The sequence below is a fragment of the Eriocheir sinensis genome, chromosome 3 (genome assembly GCF_024679095.1).
Source record: "Eriocheir sinensis breed Jianghai 21 chromosome 3, ASM2467909v1, whole genome shotgun sequence".
NCBI lineage: Eukaryota > Metazoa > Arthropoda > Malacostraca > Decapoda > Varunidae > Eriocheir > Eriocheir sinensis.
Window position 1 is genome coordinate 24,306,922 of NC_066511.1, and position 20,000 is coordinate 24,326,921.

Consider the following 20,000-nt stretch of genomic DNA (forward strand, 5'->3'; position numbering starts at 1 on the left):
CCTAAAAATAATAATAAATTGCTGGGAGTAACTTTCGGAGCCACGTAAACATATCAACAACCACGGACAACAAGTTCCTACACCACGCACGCTGCATACCATTACGGACGAAAACAAGGACGCCTAAAACAAAGTGAATCGCTGTGGTAACGAATGTAAGGCAAATCAACCAAGAAAAACAAATAAAAACAATCCTCGTGGCAATCAATGAAAGGAAAATTAACCAGAGAATATAATCAATCTCAGTGGTGACCAACGTAAGGCAAATCAACCAGGAAAAACAAATAATAATCAATCCTCGTGACAATCAATGAGAGGAAAATCAACCAGAGAAATTAATCAATCTCAGTGGTGACCAACGCATGGCAAATCAACCAAGGAAAATAAATAAAAAGAATTGTCGTAGTTATCGTTGAAAGGAAAAGGCAACCAAGGAAAATAAATAAAAAGAATTGTCGTAGTTATCGTTGAAAGGAAAAGTCAACCAAGGAAATAGATAATATCAATCACTCCTGTCACTATAATGCAAGGAAAATCAACCAAGAAAAACAAATAAAATCAATCCCCGTGGCTGTGGTGGTGGTGAAGGTGGTGGTGGTGGTGGTGGTGGTGGAAGGCAAATCAACCGAGAAAAAACAAAAACAATCGCTGTGGTTATTAACGATAGGAAAGTCAACCAGGAAAATCCATTAATCAGTCAACCTTGTCACTAGTGTAAAGAAAAACAACCAAGAAAACAAATAATATCAATGGCCGTGGTTGTCACTGAAAGGCAAGTCAACCAAGAAATTAAAGTCAGTCGCCGCTGTCACTAATGCAAAGTAAATCTACCCCAAAAAATAGTCAAACCTTCCTGGCACGTTTGCAAAGAAAATCAACTAAGAAAAATATAATCAGTCCCCTTGCCACTAATGTAAAGCAAATCAACCAAAACAACAAATACAATCAATGCCCGTAGTTATCAATGTATGGTAATAAGTCATCCAAGAAAATAAAGTTAATTCTCTTTGTCTCTAATGTAAAGGAAATCAACCAAAAAAACAAATACAATCAATGCCCGTAGTTATCATCCAAGAATATAAAGTCAATCCTCTTTGTCTCTAATGTAAAGCAAATCAACAAAAAGTCAAAATCAATCCCAGTGGTCAACAGTTCTGATGTCGGTATTCTTAAACGCTCTCTTCTCACATCAACACTTTCCTTAGGTCGAAAAGGAGATTAATCGGGTTCTTGGGAATGTTTTTTCAGGTTCATGGTACAGAAGAAGGGTCAGAATACCACCAGGGCCATAAAAATACCCCTGGAAATACCCCAAACTCCTACGAAAGCCTTGTCCAATACATGTACTTGGCCGGCTAAGTGTTCAAGAATACGGGCTTAAGGCAAATCAACCAATGGTGGGCGACTGGATCACAAGAACATATGACGACTGAAGGATGAATGAACGACGACGATAAAGCAGATTCACGGCTTAAAAATCGCTCAGGAAATCGATGGGAACAAAAACAAAACTAATTTCACCCCCCCTTAACGAAAACATAACATTGATCTAGCAAAACGACGAAAGGACAGTAAGGATATCTGGCTTTTATTTCCGATAATGCCATCATTCTTAGCGAGGAGGATCCCACGCATGTCCAGGGGGAAAAAAATAAAGAGGAATGACGAGGGGAAAGATGAAGAAGCCTAAGAAGAGAATACAGGGGATTGCAGAAGTATGAGCATAAAGAAAAAGAAGCAGGAAAAAGGAAAAATAATACGTTGATTAAAGAAAATACACACAATATATACGCTAAGAAAAGGGCTTAAGAGGATCAAAGTAAAGACGAATTAATATGAATACGACAAATGGAAAAGACAAGAAGATACATAAGAAAGAGACCAAAGAAAAGAGATTACAGATGAAGGATTGTATAAAAATAATTAGGATGAGGGATATAGCGAAAAAAAGAGGAGAACATAGAGAATAAGGTAAACGATGAGAGAATAAAGAAAAGAAAAATGATAAGGAAGGGATATTTTAATTTATTTTCATGACGCGAACAACGCCTACAGGGGTTTGTAATCAAGCAATAATTACAAGTTTTTTTTAACTCCATCCGTTACTAAAACCAACTCAACAACGAGAGAGAGAGAGAGAGAGAGAGAGAGAGAGAGAGAGAGAGAGAGAGAGAGAGAGAGAGAGAGAGAGAGAGAGAGAGAGAGAGAGAGAGAGAGAAACTAAATCTCATAACATCTCGCTGATCTTAAAACACTAGTTAATGTGATCTATGAGTGTCCAATCTAACCACTACGATAAGAAGGTCAAAGAGTGTCACCAATAATAGAAGGAAGGAAAGGAGACAGCCATTAACACGGACACAGTGGGATGGACAGGCAGGCAGGCAGGCAGGCAGACAGGAAGGAGGGAAGGAGGGAAGGCAAGACGTAAGAAGCCACAGTGGGGAAGAGAAAAAAAAAGTTGCCAGGCTATTGTCGAGAGGAGAGGAGGAGCCACAGAAATGAGGGGGCAAAGCAGCAATTCATAAAGGAAATTGGTGTCGATAATATTTTGGCGATCCGAGTCAAGCCGGAGCCGCGTACATTTACCCACACAAAACTTCGCACGCATATTGCTCAGGCAGCGAGGCAAATGAAATTCCTCGGACTGCATCACCATTTCATCAAGTTTTCCGGGATTGCCAGAAATTAACGGGGGGAGGAAAACCTTAAAATGAAACCCCGACCTCCCCCTCCCCTGCTACCGGTGGTCCCCTTCGGCGCCTCGGGGGGCCAAAATAGGGCGTTTCATTGATAATTACGTAGAACTGGAAGGAATTTCTAATATTAGAGCTGTGGGGGAGAAAGGGAGAATAGGAGAGCGAGTGGGAGATAAAGAGAGAGGAACAGACACAGAGACACGTTTCCAGAGCTGAGGCAGGACGATACGAAAAAATAGTTAACAGTTACGTAAATTTTCCTTCCTTTCCTTCCTCCATCTCTCCCTCCTTCCTTCTCCTTTACCCTCCCTCCTTTCCTCACTTCTCTTCTTCCTTCTCTCCCTCCTTCCCTTCCTCATGGCACGCTCTCCTCCCTCCCACGGCATTCAGATCGAAGTCACCCACACAGACACACGAGTGGCTTACAGACACGCCAGACACTCTATCATCAAGACGTGTGTGTGTGTGTGTGTGTGTGTGTGTGTGTGTGTGTGTGTGTGTGTGTGTGTGTGTGTGTGTGTGTGTATAGATATGTCAATACAGAAGAAAAAAAATATTGAGCGAGAAAAAATATATATAAAAACATCAAAAGGAAAAACCGGTAGTAACAGTGGTGGTAGTAGTAGTAGTAGTAGTAGTAGTAGTAACAGTAGTAGTAGTAGTAGTAGTGGTAGTAGCAGTAGTATTAGTAGTAGTAGTAGCAGCAGTAGTAGTAGTAGTAGTAGTAGTAGTAGTAGTAGCAGTAGTAGTAGTAGTAGTAGCAACATTAGTAGTGGTAGTAGTAGTAGTAGTAGTAGTAGCAACTGTAGTAGTGGTAGTAGCAGTGGTGGTGGTGGTAAAAGTAATCGTCTAAGATGTAGTAAAAGTAGGAGCAGAAACATAACTACAATAATAACTCATCAATATCCAATACTTTCGGACTGATTAATTACAACACAGGGAGAGGCGCAACAAAAAGACGGGAACGATTGGTTATACTCTCCTCCTCTGCCTCATCTACCTCTTCAGCCTTCTCCTCCTACTGCCGTTATCTTCTACTCTTCTATAAATTTACTTCTAGCTCTCTATCCTCTTCCTCCGCCTCTCATTCCTCCTCCTTCTACTCCTCCTCTTACTCCTCTATGCTGTCCCTCCCACAGTATCCCTCTCACCCAGAATCCCCCGAAAAAAAATGTAACAGAGAACAATTTGGAGGAAAATAACTGACATGCAAATTCCACAATCCTATACATTCGAAGAAGCGGAACGGGGGCAGCCAGGTTAGAGGGGGGTGGAGGGGGGAGGAGTAGAGGAGGGGAGAGGAGTGGAGGAGGGTGCAGAAGAGGAGGGAGTGCTGTGTTGGTTAGCAGTGTTGGAAGGTTTGTGTGCAGCAAGGGAGAGAACTGTAAGAAGAGAAAGGGAGGAGTGAAAAGAGTGAGAATGGGGTACTGGAGAGCCTCTTGATATTGACATTAAGGTCCGTGTGGTGTGTGTGTATGTGTGTGTGTGTGTGTGTGTGTGTGTGTGTGTGTGTGTGTGTGTGTGTGTGTGTGTGTGTGTGTGTGTGTGTGAGTTTGCGCGCACAACAAAAAACAGGAAATCTAGATGTTAATCTTTCAAAGTTTGCATGTATGTATATCTAACCACACACACACACACACACACACACACACACACACACCAATGCTCACAACAGGTTGCTCAGTACGAAAAACACTGTAAAAGCTTAATTTTATAGTAGACTGCCTGATCTTTGCGTGTTTGAGAGAGAGAGAGAGAGAGAGAGAGAGAGAGAGAGAGAGAGAGAGAGAGAGAGAGAGACGAGAGACGAGAGAGACGGTTGCTTTGCGTTAATATTCATAAAACCAATCTAATCCTCGAGTCTTTGTAGCTTAATGAGAGAGAGAGAGAAAGAGCGAGAGAGGGAATAAAAAGAAGAAAATAAGTTGCAGCCAGGCCAGACCATCCATCTACTTGTAGGTCCCAGACGCGGGCTGCAAACTGATCAAAGAATCTCGCGTGGCATCCAAAGTTAATGTGACGTGAGTGTTCATGTAAATTTAAACAGGTAAAGAGGAAGGGATGCTTACTCTAACATCATCATAATCATCATCATCATCAGCAGCAGCAGGACCTCCACCACCACCACCACCATTATCCTTCGTACCCACTTAGGCTTAACCATCACTACCACCATAATAAGCACCTCTTTCTTTACCACATTGCCTTACGACCACCACCACCACCACAATTATCGTTCGCACCATCATCAGACCCACGTAAGCTCAACCATTACAACCAACATCATGATTGTCTCCTTCACTACATCACTGCACCACCATCACCATTACCATTACCATCACTATTTCCACAGAACACACATTCTGCAACGCACCACGACCACCACTTCCACCCCAGCATCATCCCAGCACAGTTGTATTCATATGACTACCCCTGACTTCATAACCTACATTACACCGATGAGTACCACCACCATCACCACCTCCACTCATGACGCAACTATCACTGACATCGCGCCGGCACCCTAACCTTCACTACTTAACGATCCACATCATCACAAAATTAACCTCTGCAGCCTTTCATCCTTAGCATCACTACCACCATCACCAGTATCATTATCACAACCACTACCACGACCACTAACATCAAAGCAGCACATCCCACCGTTGCCTGCCGTTGTCATCTACTAACTACCATGAACCGACCTCAGCACTAACCAGGCATTGCACTAACACCAACACCATCATCACCATCATTATTTCTATTACCATATTACAATGAAATGTCTTGCTTATTGTACTACTGGTCACTACTATCCTCACCACACACACACACACACACACACACACACACACACACACACACACACACACACACACACACACACACACACGACACAGAGAGATGCAGAGACAGAAATAATACAGGTGAGACAAAAACTGTGCAAGCCAACCAACAAAAACAGCGACCGACAATAACATTTCGGATAAAATTCGCCATATTCCCTTTAAGTAGCCGGACACAATTTCTTTTCTGTGCATTTATCCGGCGATGCAACGCGTCCGCCGCTTAATTTCATTGTAGGAATAATAGAAAAAAAATAAAACCTAGTTCACATCGGAGACACGGCAGAGAGAGAGAGAGAGAGAGAGAGAGAGAGAGAGAGAGAGAGAGAGAGAGAGAGAGAGAGAGAGAGAGAGAGAGAGAGAGAGAGAGAGAGAGAGAGAGAGAGAGAGAGAGAGAGAGAGAGAGAGAGAGAGAGAGAGAGAGGAGGAGGAGGAGGTAGAGGGAAGGAGGTAATTATCGGAGGAAGATGGAATAGAAAATTGGGTAAGAGACGAAGGCAGTGTAATTGGCAAGAGGTGGAAGAGAGGGGAGAGTAATAAACGAAGAGGAAGAGAGGGAGAAGATAAGATGGACGGAGGGAAAAGCAGATAATTGGCCTGAGGAGGGAACATAAGTAGGGAGAGAACGGGAGAAGACGGAAATATTGCAGGTGTTATGGGGAAAAATCATGAAATTACAAAGGCAAAGCGATGAGGAAGAGAGAGAGAGAGAGAGAGAGAGAGAGAGAGAGAGAGAGAGAGAGAGAGAGAGAGAGAGAGAGAGAGAGAGAGAGAGAGAGAGAGAGAGAGAGAGAGAGAGAGAGATTGTCTATGAAGGCTCCACATTATTTACAAAACGGGATCAATGTTTTTGTTTGTTAGTTAGGTGCTCATAGTTGATTAATGAGTTAATTAGTTAATGCGTTTTTTTTTTTGCTTGTTTGTTGTTTATTTATTTACTGGTGTGTGTGTGTGTGTGTGTGTGTGTGTGTGTGTAAGCACGCGCGCGCGACAAAATATTACGTATTCACAAAAGATTTATCTCCCAAGAGTAAACTTTTTCCTCCTTTCCTCCTACTCTTCCTCAGCATCGAACTTTTCTTACCTCCCATCCCCCCCTCTATTCCCCCGTCCCCCCCTCCATCCTCCCATCCCCCCCAACCCCCGTCTCTGCTGGGGAGGGAATACAGTATCCAACAGGCAGTCAGGTTCGCACGAAAAAAAAAAAAAAAACTTTGCATGTACCGTCCATTAGCGGGGAGAGGCTTGTTGGGCAGAGTTACTCGTGGGGAGGGGCGGTGGGGGTTAGGGAGGGAGAGGAGGGAGAAGTGGGGGTAGAAAAGAGAGGGGCAGGGGGAGTATAATATGATGGGGGCGACAAAGAGGAGGAAAGAAAAGCGGTCACTGAAGACAGAAGGGAAATGGGAAGATATATGTAGTGAAGGACGGGGAGGAAAGTAGGAAAAGAGTAGGAAAGCTATGAGAGGAGACAGGATGTAAAACAGGCCTAAGAAGAGAAGGAAGGCGAAGGAAAGGCACAAAAGGAGACAAGGATGAAGAAAGGCGGAAAGGAGAGTAGGAAAGGGTAGGAAAAGAATAATATGGGAGGAAACAATGACGAAGAAATGAGGTAAAAAAGGCGAGACAGAAGAAAGATGAAAATGTTGGGCAAAAGGAAAGAATGAAAGTAGGAGAAGAAAACGGAACGAGAGGCCATAGAAGAGGAGGAAGAGAGGGATAGATTAATTTTAGCAGGTGGGAGGGGAGAAGATAGGTAGGAGAGAGGCAGTGAAGAAAATAGTTAGGAGAAGGAGAGAGGAAGAAGGAGAGGTAGGGATGGATTCAGGAGAGAAGGGGGGAGAGAGAGGGCGAGGAGGAATGAGGGCCGGAGGGAGGCATGGAGGGAAGGGGGGAGGTAGTGGGGGAGGAGGGATGTGAATAATGATGATAAAGATGCAGGAGCCCGCCATGAAATGCTTTGATTTAGTGGATAATGACAAAGTGATGATAAGGTGGTGATAAGAGCAGCGCACGTACCAAGTCTCGTCTACGTAGTCCTCGTCGAGCGAACGTTTTCTAGACCGGCAACGTTCACAGCGAAAATATTTATACGGAGCGGTTGGTTGTGACGAGAGGATTATAGCAACACTCACCCTCTGTCACTGTAATATTCTCCTTCTTTTGTTTCTGGTTAGGTACGCGCATGTCTTTTTTTCTCTCTCTTTTATTTCTATTTTTTTTCACATGTCGGAAAAGAACTGATGAATACTACGTTAACCATTCTCTTATGATCATTCTCTTCTTTGTAATGTGTTTTCCTGTTGTTGTTGTTGGTGGTGGTTGTGGTGGAGATGGTGGTGGTGGTGGCGGTGGTGGTTCTGGCTATTGTGGTTGTTGCTATTGCTATTGTTGGTGTTGCTGGTGTTAGTATTGTTGTTGTTGTTGTTGTTGTTGTTGCTGCTGCTGCTGCTGCTGTTGTTGTTGTTGTTGCTGTTGTTGTTGTTGCTGGTGCTGTTGTTGTTGCTGTTGTTGTTGTTCCTTCTTTACACCCTCTATGGAAAAGACTAAGCACTGTACCAAGACAATATTGTAAAACTCTACGCCATCTTCCCGCCTTCATTCAAATATTCTGCAGAGTCTTCGCATCACCGACTCTTATAAGTTAGGTTGTTTCCTCTGACTGTTACCTATCACCAACTACACCGCGGATAGGGTGGAATCATGAACCACTACAGCAACGCAACACTCTCCGTCACCTCACCGCCTTCTTTCATCATTCCAAAGTTTATGTACAGCCACGTCGTATAATTGTTCCTCCTCTGTTATGTAATTTCCTCTGCACTCTACCATAGTATAAAATTACCTCACCCTTCTCTTCTTTCTTATGTTATTTACACTTGCTATACTTCACTACCATAACATTACCTTAGTGTTACGCCATTAATCTTTACCTCATCGTTCTTTTGTTTATCACGTCTATTCCTCTTGCTGCTGAAGTGAAAATGACTGAGCACCGGTCCATTACATTCATCATCAGATCATCCTTCTTTTTACGGCTATTTAAACTAAGCCATAACAGTCATTATTACCTCGTTCGTCGTCTTTTCCTTTCACTGTTGAGCGATTTATTACATTTCTTGCACGGGGAGGTTTGAAACACCATACTGTTTATCATTTTTTCTGCACCCTTCCCCTCTCGTTCTTATCTGATGACATGAAACACGGGTAAAGGCTTTTAAAAGAGATCAAAACTAACTATTAGCAGTCCGCACCCTCTCATTCTCATGCTTCTACTTCGCTGCACATTATTATCAAGGGAGGATTTGCTAAAGAGACCAATATAGCTTGTTGTACACTCCATCCGTGCTACTGTTTTTTTGCATCATCACTTTACCTTTTAATGTGGACTGAGAGGTGCCCCTGATCCGAAGAGGGCATTAAGTTTAGGCGTTCTTGTTCTTTATATCTTTTGTCTTATTTCAAGATTTCCCAAAGTGTGACCATTTTTAATATGGCTCATCATTAGTTTCCGTATATTTTATTTTCACCTTTTACTTTCATGACGACGAGTATACTAAGAATGGCTTTACACAGGTCTAAACTAACTCCAGCCTGCTTGCATCTCTTTCTCCTCATTTTTACATTATTATACATTCCTTCATTCATCGGCTAGGATTGTGTATGTATGAGAGTAAGTGAGCCAAACCTCTTCTATACTTCATCTGCTGTTTATATCAGTTAATTTCTAAAGAGTGTAGAGTTCGAAAGACTCCACTGTATCTTTAATGTTACTGTTTATTCTTACTTGATGGTGCGACATATACGAAAGTCTTAAATTAGACCAAAACTAACTATTACTTGCTTGCACCTCGCTCTTGGAAAGCTTTTACTTTACTGGAAGCTACATACAGAAAAAAATTGTAATAGAGGGGAGCATACTAATTTATATCATACATCTTCTCTACTGCATCTTCCGCATTATCAGTTCATCTCTTGGTGTGTATAGCGTGAACAGCGTTAGCGAGGACTCGCCTTTAGTTTTGGCGTTCTTCCTTCCTTTCCTCGACACGTAACCTCATCCTTGGCGGGGAAGAGGGGAAAGGTCTCTTCCATCCCCAGCGCCTGAGGGAGAAACAAAATAGTTGAGCTCGTGAACTTTTGCGACAGTGTGATACTCTCATGTACTTAACTTTGTGGGCATTTTTATAGCTGAGAAAACGTAATAATGGTCGCGATGTGTAGTTTCAAAAATATATATCCTTTTAAGAAGTTGCGTAAAAACTGAAAAATCATTCTGTTACGGTGCGTCATTCTTGTACTGAATACCATAAAGTGAAAGTGTGAAATAGGAAACTTTTCAGAATAACGAGTGCAGACGGAAGTGGTTTCGCTCGGGAACATCGTCTTCCGAGACCATCTTCAGGTGTTTAATTAAAAATCGTGCCCATAAAAGATTGGCACGTGCCCAGTACTGCAGCCGTATAACGTTACACTTCACTGAGCATAATTCGTAAATTTAAGTGCACATGAAAGAAAGAGACAGAGAAAAAAAAAAGAAAACTAAATATCATCAATCAGTTACAATGTTTTTTTTAAGTTCTTTTACAGAATATTAATTGTTTCAAAGAAAATCCAGTAAAACAATCGCATCGCCCGCCAGCATTTCAAATAACAGTTTGGGTAATAAAATGCATCCGCACGAAACTACAAAAGCTTGACGCTAACTCGTCAATGTGTGTGTGTGTACGTGTGTGTGTGTGTGTGTGTGTGTGTGTGTGTGTGTGTGTGTGTGTGTGTGTGTGAAAACGCTTGATGGCGGGCATGCGTGCGGCTCCGAGGCAGGATAGAGATATTCCGGTGAATCTGGTTCCTTCTACAAATATATTTTCCCGAGCCTTATTGAACGTACAGGATCGGAATGTGAGGTTTTAATTACGACGAAACTTTCCAGTTTTGTCAATATTAAATAGTTTTGCGACATACAATTTTCTTTGTGTAAAATGATTACTTTGGCAGGGGCCGGTGATCGCCGGGGGCCTGTCCGGCCGCGGCGCAAGCCTGGCCGTCGGGACGCCATCGTGTGTCGGCGGGCACACTGCCGCGGGGAGAATGGCAATGTGGCGAGGTGGCTGCTCAGTATGGCCGGATATTTTTCTTAATTTTAGTGCAGGGAAATGCATCTTCAATGAGAGGGAATGTAATGTTTATAGAAGGCGGTCGGTAGATTGAGTGGTATGTAAGGAGGGCGTGGCGAGGGGGGAGGTGGGGTGGGGGGGAAGGAGGTGCACGGGGAACGATTGGGATGATAGAATTATTGTCCTACGATTTAAATCTGACCCAAATCATTTCTGAAACTGCACAATACCGTATGTTTGGTCACAGACAACACTGGCGGCTCCAAAACAAACAAATTTACCTCTACCGCTACACTCAAACAAAGAGACAAACAGACAAACGCGCGCACACACACACACACACACACACACACACACACACACACACACACACACACACACACACACACACAGAAACGTAGACTGAGAGGCAATAGTCACTTTATATTAAGACGATCAAAGTGAGGCGGTAATGGGCCCCTGATGAGAGACGCTCCCACACTCCCGCCGCCTTTATGTTAATTAGCAGGACCCGCCACGCTGAAATTATTCCAATCTATCACGGGCTCACAATCTCCGGCCGACCCTCTCTCTCTGGCGGTGTTCTTTCCATCCTGTGTGAGTGCTGCTGTGCGTCTCTTCTTCCTTCCCCTTGTGTTTCCTCAGACTTCATGATATTTTGTCTTGCCGATTTTTTTATTTATGCTTCCATGCGTTTGTCTTTTCTTCGTCCTCCTCCTGTGTGTCGTGTTTTTTATGTACCTGTTCCCTTTGCTCTTCCCCGCTTCCTGTGTTTATTTTGTGTGCCCGCTCCTTTCTCTTGTGTGACTAATCGAATCTTTCTTCCTCCGCTGTGCGCTCAGGTTCTTATTCTTCCTTGCAGGTGCTGGCGGTGGGGCCGGCAGGAGAGGGACAACATGCTGGCGCTGGCCTGTTGGCTCATCGTCCTCCTCTGCGGGGAAGGTGAGTAAGAACATGTTTTGAGTTATTTCTTGCAAGAAGAGAAGATTGTGATATCTGACTGTGGTATGTTTTGTTCAAATTATGTAGACTATCCATTTGTTCTACGTATTACACTTCCTGATGCACGCATTCACGTTCAGTGAGGCCGCTTCATTAACAGAACTCTCGTAATGCTTGGATTATTTTTCATATGGAAGATTCAATAAATGGGCAAATAAATGCTTCTGAATCAGACTAGCAAGAAGTCTGTAATTCAAACAGATAGCACAACCTTATATTTACCTCAACTGCCGCTCTCGATGCACTTAACAAGAGAGGTATTGTTTTTAAAATAGCTCCACCGCGGTGCAGTGGTCAGCGTCCCTGGTTACGAATCTGCGGGCCTGGGTGTGAATCCAAGGCCGGCAGTTGGGATGCAGCCCAAGCACCTATTCATAATCCTTTAGGGGTGGTCAATAAATGGGTATCTAGGGAACCCTGGGGAGGGTCAACTGTGGTGACCCGGATGTTACACTGGCCATGTGTCGGGTTAATAGGTTCCCTCCCACCACAGGTTCAAAGGGCCAACGGGACAGATATGTGCACCGCCGCCAGGCGCAGCTGTAGTGTATGCACCCAACTTTACTTTTACTTTACTTCTCAATAAACTGTATCTAGAAGATACAGCTTATTGTGTGCCGGGGCCGGGATTCAAACCAAGGCCCACAGATTCGTAGCCAGGGACGCTTACTACTACACCGCGGTGGAGCTATCTTAAAAATAATACCTCTCTTTGTTAAGTGTATCGAGAGCGGTAGTTGGGGTAAATATAAGGTGTATGTATTGGGGGGGGGGTAACTCATTGTGGTCTGACCACGCACTGGACCCGCGATTGCTCGACTTACACCCGGTACCCATTCCTTGCTGGGTGACCAGGGGCATGGATTAAAGGAGACGATCGTTCGTTTCTAATCTGTCGGAGCTGAAATCCCGAACCTAGCGGTTGTGAGACGAGCAGGCAGACCACTGCGCTACGGAACTCCGCAGTACAAGGGTGCATACTCCGTAGTACAGTGGTGTATACCTTTATACACACACACACACACACACACACACACACACACACACACACACACACACATACACTTGTAGGGAGTAGGTAGGAAGACACCTACCGAAACGGGCGTAAGCCACTCCCGATGAGGTATATATGGGAAGTGAGGAGGGAGCTGAAGCCCTCCAAAGACCCTTCCCATATCAATAGTGGTGTTCCACAGGGCTCTATCCTATCACCCACTCTCTTCCTGTTATTCATCAATCATCTTCTTTCCATAACAAACTGTCCTATCCACCATTACGCTGACGACTCCACTCTGAATTATTCAACTTATTTCAACAGAAGACCCTCTCAACAGGAATTAAATGACTCCAGACTGGAGGCTGCAGAACGCTCAACCTCAGACCTTGCTATCATTTCCGATTGGGGTAAAAGGAACCTTATGTCCTTCAATGCCTCAAAAACCCAATTTCTCCACCTATCAACTCGATACAATCTTCCAAACACCTATCTCCTATTCTTCAACAATACTCAGCTGTCACCTTCTTCAATACTAAACATCCTCGGTCTATCCTTAATTCAAAATCTTAACTGGAAACTTCACATCTCCTCTCTCACTAAATCAGCTTCCTCGAGGTTGAGGTTTCTGTATCGTCTCCGCCAGTTCTTCTCCCCCGCACAGTTGCTATCCATATACAGGGGCCTTGTCCGCCCTCGCATGAAGTATGCATCTCACGTGTAGGGGGCTCCACTCACACAGCTCTGTTGGACAGAGTGGAGTCTAAGGCTCTTCGTCTCATCAGCTCTCCTCCTCTTACTGATAGTCTTCTACCTCTTAAATTCCGCCGCCATGTTGCCTCTCTATTTTCTATCGATATTTTCGCGCTGACTGCTCTTTTGAACTTGCTAACTGCATGCCTCCCCCTTTACCACGACATTCTACTCAAGCTCATCCGTTTACTGTCCAAATCCCTTACGCACGAGTCAACCAGCATTTTCACTCTTTCATCCCTCACGCTGGTAAACTGTTGAGCAATCTTCCTTCATCCGTATTTCCTCCTGCCTACGACTTGAACTCTTTCAAGAGGAGGATATAAGGACACCTCTCCTTCCGAGATTGACCTATCTTTCGGCCATTCCTCTTGACTTTTTTTGTAGAAGCAGTGAGTAGCGGACTTTTTTTTCATTATTTTTCCTTTTTTTTTTTTTGCCCTTGAACTGTTTCATTTAATGAAAGAAAAAACACACACACAAAAAAAGATTAAATAGGCCCATGTCCTTCCTCACCCTCGGAGAGTGCGCCACGGGTGTGACGGGCAGCTGAGGTGTGGGTGCAGGGGTGGATTATTACCCTGCCCTGACATGCTCTGATTACGGGGTTGCACTGAAGCCTGGAATAAGAAGTCCAAGCCCAAGACCTTCCCTCCTTCCCCTCCGACCATTCACTCATACTTATCCTGACTCGTATCTTGCAGGGCTGCTCTCTCTCTCTCTCTCTCTCTCTCTCTCTCTCTCTCTCTCTCTCTCTCTCTCTCTCTCTCTCTCTCTCTCTCTCTCTCTCTCTCTCTCTCTCTCACACACACACACACACACACACACACACACACACACACACACACACACACACACACACACACACACACACATACACACAAGCACAGCTACTTTTGTTGAGGTTACTGGGAATTCTTTACAATGAGGAAACGAAAGCGATGAAATAGTCTCCGCAGAAAGTCACACAACGACAGCGTGCACGCCAGTGGGTCAGCGTAAGGTGCTCGGTGAAGTCTTTTCCCGGAACGCTACTGTTTGGGGTTGGCAATCGTGGTAGTGGTAATAGTGGCGGTGGTGGCAGTGGTGGTAACAGTGGATTGGCCTTGCCTCTCAATGCTTTGGCTTCTTCCGTGTTGCCTACCCTATATTTCTTCCTCTCTCTCTCGCCTTCCTCTTTTACACGTCATCGCCACCGCCGCCGCCCCGTCATCGATGAAGGGCTTCATAATCCGGGGAAGCCGACGTAAAGCAGATATCATAATAAATGCACACCAGTCTTATGAGGCATGGAACACACACACACACACACACACACACACACACACACACACATCATAAGAATTCACAATTAGAAATAATAAGAAGTCTTTAGTCTTCCACTGACTTATTCTGTTTCACGTGTCGAATAACTCAATATGTCTACTTCATAGATGCATCTTTAATTAACCATATGAATTACTCAAACATCATCGGGAAAATCCTGACCATTGCTACTTATTTAAGATACTATCCCCTCCATTTTAAAATCTGTTACGAGTTTTCAACAGTCTAGTTAAAATGGTGATAAGGATGATGTTACAGATGACAGTTTGCTGTAAATGGTTTGCCAGGCACATGAAAACAAAGGCGTGTATATATCCAGGAAAAGGTGATGATCTGAAAGTTTTCGGTTGCAGGTTGTTGGAAATGACTCTTCAGGTAAACAAAGTCGGAAGGTGTTTCTAGTATGTAGTGATACACAGAAATTTTACAAGTAAATTGATATTGTACAAAGTTTACCAGGTAAGCAAGGGCAAGGCGTGTTTCTAGTAAAAGATGATGATAAGAAAATTGCAGCTGTTGGATTATGTTAAAAAAAGGTTCACCGTCTAAATGAAAGTATAGATTGAATGATGACAAGCAGGTGTTTATAAGTGACAAATAATTATAAGTGATTAACCAGGCTAATATATGGTAGCGTGGCTTATATATGGTAGTGAGCAGCAAGTTACAGTTAGCATATTATTATAGATGGCTCGAAAGGTATACATAAATCTAGGAAACGATGATCAGGTGGAATTTATTGTAAAATGCAGGAGTGTCTAGTAAATCTAATGGAGCAGACTAGAAATTTCGGAGTGACGTAAAACTAAGAAGCTCGATAATTATAAGGATTTTTTTTTTTAAATTGGTGAAGAGTTGCTGGTAATAGGCCCAATATTATTACAAATGGCTGAAAACAGACGTCATAGTGTCAAGTAAATGATGAGAAGGAGGTTACAGATGAGACTATTATAAAGGGTTGGGCAGGTAGGTGAAGGAGGCGGCGTGTGTGGCCGGTGCAGGGACGCGGCCGCCCTTCCCGGCCCCTTGAAGGGCGGCGGGGCGTGGGCGTGGCAGGGAGGGAGGGCGGGAGGAGGTTAGTTGGGAGACTAAACAGAGGGTCGCCTCAGTGTTTGTCGGCTCTGATTCTCCATTCTGTCAGATCTCACGGACAAACAAACAGGCCGCGCCGTAACAAGGGGGTGCGGGGGGAGGGAAGGAGGAGCTCTCAAACACCGGCTGAGGCTGAGGAGACATCGAGGTCAGGGAGCCACAACGTTTCCCTTCAGATCCTTCCTTCCTGCCTCCATCTTGCTTCCTTCAGGCCAGGATCTCCATTTCATCGTTCCTCTCCTTCTCCTTCTCCTTCACCCTCCGCTTCTTCTTGATTCAGGATTCCATTGCAATTAATTACCTTATTTGGGGAGGGGAAAGGAGCCATGATTTCGATTACTGCATTATGTTTATTTTTACGAGGACGATATTATTGCTCATTTAGTGTTGTTTGATGAACCTCTGATTTTTGGTTCTGCGGTGAAATTTGTGTGTTGTGTGTGTTAAGGAGTGTTGAGAGAAAGAGAACGTGTATGCATGTGCGTGTGTGTGTGCGTGCGTGCTTTTGTGAGTGTGTGTAATTCACAACCGAATAATCACGAGTTGGACTCGCTTTCGCCAGTAGGTACCCTTACGACGTGAGCAAGTGCTCATTATTGTCGATCTCTGGGTACTGCCATTATTTCACACACCACTCACCGCATCCCCCTTGCTCAAGGGGGGACAGTAACCACTCCTAGTCAACGGAGAGAATCCAGGCTGATCGGGGCTGGAACCGCCGCCTGTTTGGCCGTGAAGTCTTAAACCGTGGCGCTCTAACCGATTGAGCTACCGGAGTGTGTGTGTGTGTGTGTGTGTGTGTGTGTGTGTGTGTGTGTGTGTGTGTGTGTGTGTGTGTGTGTGTGTGTGTGTGTGTGTGTGTGTGTGTGTGTGTGTGTGTGCGCTTGTGTGTGTGATGTGAGGTCCCGCGCGTGTGAAGGTGTTCCGGGCGGCTCGTACACAAAAACACTTCTTGCATCATGGAGTGCCTCAAGAACCCTCGAGGTGCTCCTGGACTTGAGAGCGACATGAGCAACGCCGTAAACTGTTTCGTGGATACAAGATCGCGCACACACACACACACACACACACACACACACACACACACACACACACACACTGCAACACACGCGAGTGCACTGAATATATTTATAAAAGAAATACAGGTAAAAGGAACGAAAGTGTAGGTAAGACGCCAGTGAGAAAGGTGGGAGTGAGGGACAGAACGAAGGGAAAAAAATGGATATCAGGAAAAGTAAAAGAAAAAAAGGAAGAGGAACGCGCACACACTTTTATTTGCTTCTAGTTATCTTGGTTGGTTTCACGATGCGGCAAAAGGAAAACAAGAGCCTCAAAAGTGGGCGCCAGACGTCATAACCTTGGAGCAGCAGCGACGCTTCTCTCACCTGCTACCCGAGTCCTCCTCTCCGCCTTTGAGCTTCCTCTCTTTATCTTTTCTTTTTCGGCGGAGGGAGGGGAAGGGGGGGGGAGAGGGGGAGGGGGCACAGAAGAGGGAGAAAAGGGGGTTTATCATTTTTCTTGTGTTTTGTCTTTCTGTGTCTTTCTCTCTGCATGTGTCTCTTTGTGTGCTCTCTCTCTCTCTCTCTCTCTCTCTCTCTCTCTCTCTCTCTCTCTCTCTCTCTCTCTCTCTCTCTCTCTCTCTCTCTCTCTCTCTCGTATTGTCTATGCCTGTATATTATTCCCTCTTCCTCCCAGTCCTTATTCATCTTCTCTCTCTTTCCCATCTCCTTAAAGACTATTTCCCACATTTTTTCACTTCCTCGTTTTCAATTACTTACTTGTCTTTTCAATTCCTTTTTTAATTCCTTTCGTTTTCTAATTATGGTATCCAGTTCCATTTCTTTTTCCTCTCCTGGCTCTGCACCACGCCTCCACTCAGCCTCGTCATCGTCTGATTCTTAAAGGTTTTCTTCACGTGGTTTTTTTTCCCATGACATGTTTTCCTTCTTCTACATGCTCTCTGTCCGGTCTCTCTCTCGGCTGGGGTTCATATTTTCTCTCTCTCTCTCTCTCTCTCTCTCTCTCTCTCTCTCTCTCTCTCTCTCTCTCTCTCTCTCTCTCTCTCTCTCTCTCTCTCTCTCTCTCTCTCTCTCTCTCTCTCTCTCTCTGTGCAGGCCATCATACGTGCACCTCTCTTTCTCTCTACCATAAGCTTCTCAACTTTTGCCGCCTTCCTCAGTGCAATATGAAGAGAAGAGTTTTCCGTCCTGCCAGCAAATCCTCCCCCCCCTCCCCCCCATACCTCTTCATGACAGGCCGCTAATGGCTGAAGGGGACAACATCCACAACACAACACTAGACATAAATTATCATAGTTCTAAATGCTCAGTAGTTCTCTCACCTTTCAATGAGTTTCTTGTCTCGTTATATACGTAGTCTGTCGATGGAAAAATATCCCGAGTTGGTAATCTTGCTTTCCTTTTTTCTTCCTCTTATATTTGGTTCATGCTGAGCTTCAGTGTTGTCTAGCGGCAAACGAGGCTCCGGCATGAATCGTCTTTCTGAAAACTCATCCTGTCTCACGGTGTCCCTCTGCCCAGCTTGCTTTCCCAAGGCTAAGAGAAAGGAGTGCCTTGTTCATGCTGGGAAGGAAAGAAAAGTGTTAATTAAGCAGGAAAGTGACACGCCACGTCTCCCGCGGCCTGAGGCGACTTCAAAGGTGCGCCAGAGCGGGGACACAGAGCTCCACGGTCTAAATAATGACTTGATTTTGTTATGCTCCGTCAAGGTTCTTTTCGGCCGCCGTGGTCCTATTTAATTTTCTAGTCGAAATCTTCCACCAAACTTACGGCTCGGAAGCCAATCTTCGGTCATGCCTGCGTTAGTTTGAGTCCCTCGTTACTTATTCCGTTTGTGACGAGGCTCGGGGCTCAGGGGAGGTAAAAAGCTTTTCTTCCTTGCCTCTGTTGCCTTTCCTGTTGAGAGCCATTCGTCCTCGCCTTTCAAATATTACTGTCTGTCTTGCGGCCCGTGTCCTGTTATTTCATTCTTGTTTTTTGTTGTTTCAATAAAAGATGCCCTCCAAAAAATATACTTCATCTAATTACAGTAGCACAGAGAAAGGGAGCTGAAACGTTAGAAAAGGTGACTTAAGAATTATCTCGAGCCAGGTATCAAAGGGATGTAGCTCTGCCACGGCTGCAAGAAAGCGCTGCCCCTCTCACCAAAAAAGTGCTGAGAGCTAGGATGGAACTTTCAATTCTATTGGTCGCAAGATGAGCACAACACCCACAGAGCCAGCCGGTCCGCTTGGGAATTTAGAAGTAGTGGGGCCTCGACGCACTGGAGGTGTCAGGCATGCAGCATCCTGGCTCCGACTTTTTTTTTTCTTGCCTCTGCAGCTGACTTCAACTGGCTCAAGACACAGGAATCCAGAAAAAGGATTTTTTTCTGACGCATATTATGAACCATGCATACACAATGCCTTCAGTTTTGGAATCTTGAAGAAAGTTGCAGCGTGAGGGAGTGAAAAGGACTCGCTAGAAGTAAACGAAATACGGAAAACGACATGACATGCTCGAGACGAAAACGAATAATTTTCCTGGAAAGGCGGCGTCCCGAAGGACAAAGAGCCGAGGCCATGCTTTTCTTGGTCTACTGCCTGGCCACCTCGTCCCCGCTGGGTGTCCCTCAGTCCCATGAACAGCGGCGGAGAGAATGTTCCCGCCATGCACATCAAGACGCCGCCTCCAGAAATGAGAAATCTGCCTCACTTTCACTTACCCACTAACTGTTTGCCGCCGCTGGACGATGGCAGCAGGACCTAACCCTCACCCGCACGCTACGAAGGTACTCACGTTGAGGCTCAGAGGACACAGGGGAGGTGGGTGCTACACGCCCTACTTCCATTATGTCATCCCAAGAACCAACAAACAGAGGCGCCTTTCGCCTGAGCTGTAATTATCCTCGTTGGTTTCGTTTCCTAAGAATTTCCTGTTTTATAACCTATTTTTAAGCTCGAATACTTATTCTACATAAAAACACGAGGGCAGAGTACCAAAATACTAATTCCGCCTAACAATTCATAACGAAAAACGTGATTGAAGCCTTGGAAATATTACATCTTTACCGTGAAACGCTGCAAATAGTAACCTTAATTACCAACTTCTCTAACGTTCCAGGTAAACTATAAGCGTCAACACACACTTGTCCAAAAAACACGCGTCAATGGCCG

General features: G+C 44.6%; 1 long non-coding RNA gene across 1 annotated transcript in view; it reads left to right on the forward strand.

The window, feature by feature from the left end:
• Window positions 1–20,000, forward strand: part of LOC127007036 (uncharacterized) — a 105,717-nt gene that overhangs the window by 82,498 nt on the left and 3,219 nt on the right. The window contains exon 2 of the long non-coding RNA XR_007760044.1: window positions 11,522–11,601. This is a non-coding gene — a long non-coding RNA (uncharacterized LOC127007036). The remainder of the gene's footprint in view (window positions 1–11,521; window positions 11,602–20,000) is intronic.